Source organism: Otolemur garnettii, unplaced genomic scaffold, assembly GCF_000181295.1.
Source record: "Otolemur garnettii isolate 467f Iridium unplaced genomic scaffold, OtoGar3 scaffold00061, whole genome shotgun sequence".
In the NCBI taxonomy this organism is placed as follows: Eukaryota; Metazoa; Chordata; class Mammalia; order Primates; family Galagidae; genus Otolemur; species Otolemur garnettii.
The window spans coordinates 372,622-375,688 of NW_003852456.1; positions in this window are offsets into that span (position 1 = coordinate 372,622).

Sequence of the window (3,067 nt, forward strand, 5' to 3'; positions counted from 1 at the left end):
TTTTTATGTGTGTTTGTGTTCTGAGTTAGCAAGTAAGGATCATATGTGTTAAACATATGGCCCAAGCACGGACCACATCATAGCAGAAGGTAATTGGTAACACAGTAGAAATTGGAAATGGAATATATAGGAAAGAGCTTTTTTTTTTTTTAAGCATGATGCAGAACATAGATACCAATAAGGAAATGATTAATAAATTTAAATAACTACAAATTGAAGATTTTCTATACAACAAGATAAACAAATAACCAAATACATTTTTATAAAATGACAATGTGGGAAACAGAATTAGCAACACATGTCAAATACATAAATTAAGAAAATAATTTACAGAAAGGTATAATTAAAAATAATAGTTCAGGTGTAATAACTCACACCTGGGATCCCAGCATTCTGGGAGGCTGAGGTGGGAGGATTGCTTCAGCTCAGTAGTTTGATCAGCCTGACCCTATCTCTACGAAAAATAGAAAAATTATCTGGGTATGGTGATAGACACCTGTCGTCCCAGCTACCAGGGAAGCTGAGGCAGGAGGATCGCTGGAATCCAGGAGTTTGAGGTTGCATTTTAGCCTGGGTGACAGAGTGAGACTCTGTTTAAGTAAGTAAACAAGGAAATAAATAAATACCTAATTCAGTTCGAAAATACTCAATTTTATAAATAGGTCACAGCAGTGGAGGATAGATCTGCAGGGCAGAGGCCCAGGTCCTGCCATTGCAACCAGCCTCTCCTGCGCAGTTGCCTGAGGGCTGCTGTCTAGAGCTCTGATAACTCTCCCATCTTGCTTGAGGATTTAAGGGGAAGCGCCCTGGTTGTTTCTGGACAATAAAGCTAGATTGTTTTTTCCCTTGCTTTAAGAAACATTGAATGTTGAAAATGTTCTTGTTTCAGGTTTCATGCTGAGTTCTTTATGTACTTTGCCTCTTAAAGAAATAAAAAGAAGTCACAAGGAAATTGTATCATTTGGGAGGTCTGAACAGAAATCTTCTAAAACCAGTTCAAACAAATATGGACGAATAAGAATTTACAAAACAGGGCCTAAATTTTGTGGGGACTATTGTAAGGGGTGCCTTTTCTAACTTCTTTCCCCTTTGTAATACAGATTTTAGGATTTGAGATCACTAGAGATAAATAATTTTAATTTCTTCCATTGAATAGGATTTAATATTGGCAAAGGATAATGGCAGATTTTAAAAAACCTTTAAGTTTAAGAGGCGGTGTCTGTGGCTCAACGAGTAGGGTGCTGGCCCCATACACTGAGGGTAGTGGGTTTGAATCCGGCCCCAGTCAAACTGCAACAAAAAATGGCCGGGCATTATGTCAGGCACCTGTAGTCTCAGCTACTTGGGAGGCTGAAGCAAGAGAATCACCTAAGCCCAAGAGCTGGAGGTTGCTGTAAGCTGTGATGTCATGGTACTCTACCAAGGGTGACAAAGACTGTCTCTTTAAAAAAAAAAAAAAACCTTTAAGAGTTAAAGGTCACTTGTTCTATTTTGCTTCTGTTATATGACTTCTTGAGACTTCTATCAATTTTTTTGTTTGTTTTTTTTGAGACAGAGTCTCACTCTGTCATCTGGGTAGGGTGCTGTGATGTCATAGCTCACAGCAACCTCAAACTCCTAGACTCAAGGATCCTCCTGCCTCAGCCTTCCAAGTAGCTAGGACAATAGGTACACCCTACTATTCTCAATTGATTTTTGTATTTTTAGTAGAGATGGGGTCTAACTCTTTCTTAGGCTGGTCTAGAACTCCTGAGCTCAAGGGATCCACCTACCACGGACTCCCAGAGTGCTGGAATTACAGGTGTGAGCCACCTTGCCCAACTTCAGACTTATATCATTCAATTGTGCAGAAATTATTAAGTACATTTTAAGTTCTGAATGATATGATATACCCCGTAGATTAGAAAATAAATTATCAATCCACATTAGACTAGTAGTTTATGGTTAAGAAAATTGATGCTTATGTAGACATAGATTGCTTCCTCATCTTTTTAATAATGAAGTCATTTTTCTGCTTTTCTTAAGAAAATCTTGGCCAGGTGCAATGGCTCATACCTGTAATCCTAGCACTCTAGGAGACCAAGGAGGGCAGATTGCTTGAGCTCACGAGTTTTAGACCAGCTTTAACAAAAGAGAGACCCCATCTCTACTAAAAATAGAAAAAAAACTGAGGCAAGAGGATCTTGTGAGCCCAAGAGTTGGAGGTTGCTATAGGCTATGATGCCATGGCACTCTTTCCAAGGTAGAGATAGCCTGAGACTCTGTGTCAGAAAAAAAAAAAAAAGAAAACCTTAATATTTATTCATAAGACTCTATCTCTCACCAAAAAGTGGTATCTTGGACTACTCGGTGGCTCACACCTATAATCCTAGCATTTTGGAAGGCTGAAGCCGAGGATCTCTGGAAGTCAGAAGTTCAAGACCAGCCTGCCCAAGAGCAAGACCCCATCTCTACTAAAAATAGAAAAACTGGCTCACCTCCTGTGCTCAGTGGCTAGGGCTCCAGCCACATACACCAAAGATGGCGGGTTGGAATCCAGCCTGGGCCTGTCAAACCACAATAACAACTACAACCAAAAAATATCTGAGCGTTGTGGTGGGCGGCTGTAGTCCCAGCTACTTGGGAGGCTGAGGCAAGAGAAAGGCTTAAGCCCAAGAGTTTGAGGTTGCTATGAGCTGTGATGCCCCAGCACTCTACTGAGGGTGACATAGTGAGACTCTTTCTCTAAATAAATAAATATAGAAAAACTAACCAAGTTAGTTAGTTTTAGTTGGCAGGTGCCTGTAGTCCCAGCTCCTTGGGAGGCTGAGGCAAGAGAATGGCTTGAGCCCAGGACTTTGAAGTTGCTGTGAGCTATAATGACACCACAGCACACTACCCAGGGTGACAGAGTGAGACTGTCTCAAAAAAACAAACAAACAAAAAAAATCAACTGCAGAGGGCGGTGCCTGCAGTTCAGTGGGTAGGGCGCCAGCCCCATATGCCAAGGGTGGTGGGTTTGAACCCCTCTCCTCCTCCCGGCCAGCTAAAACAGCAATAACAACTGCAACAACAACAAAAAAGAAAG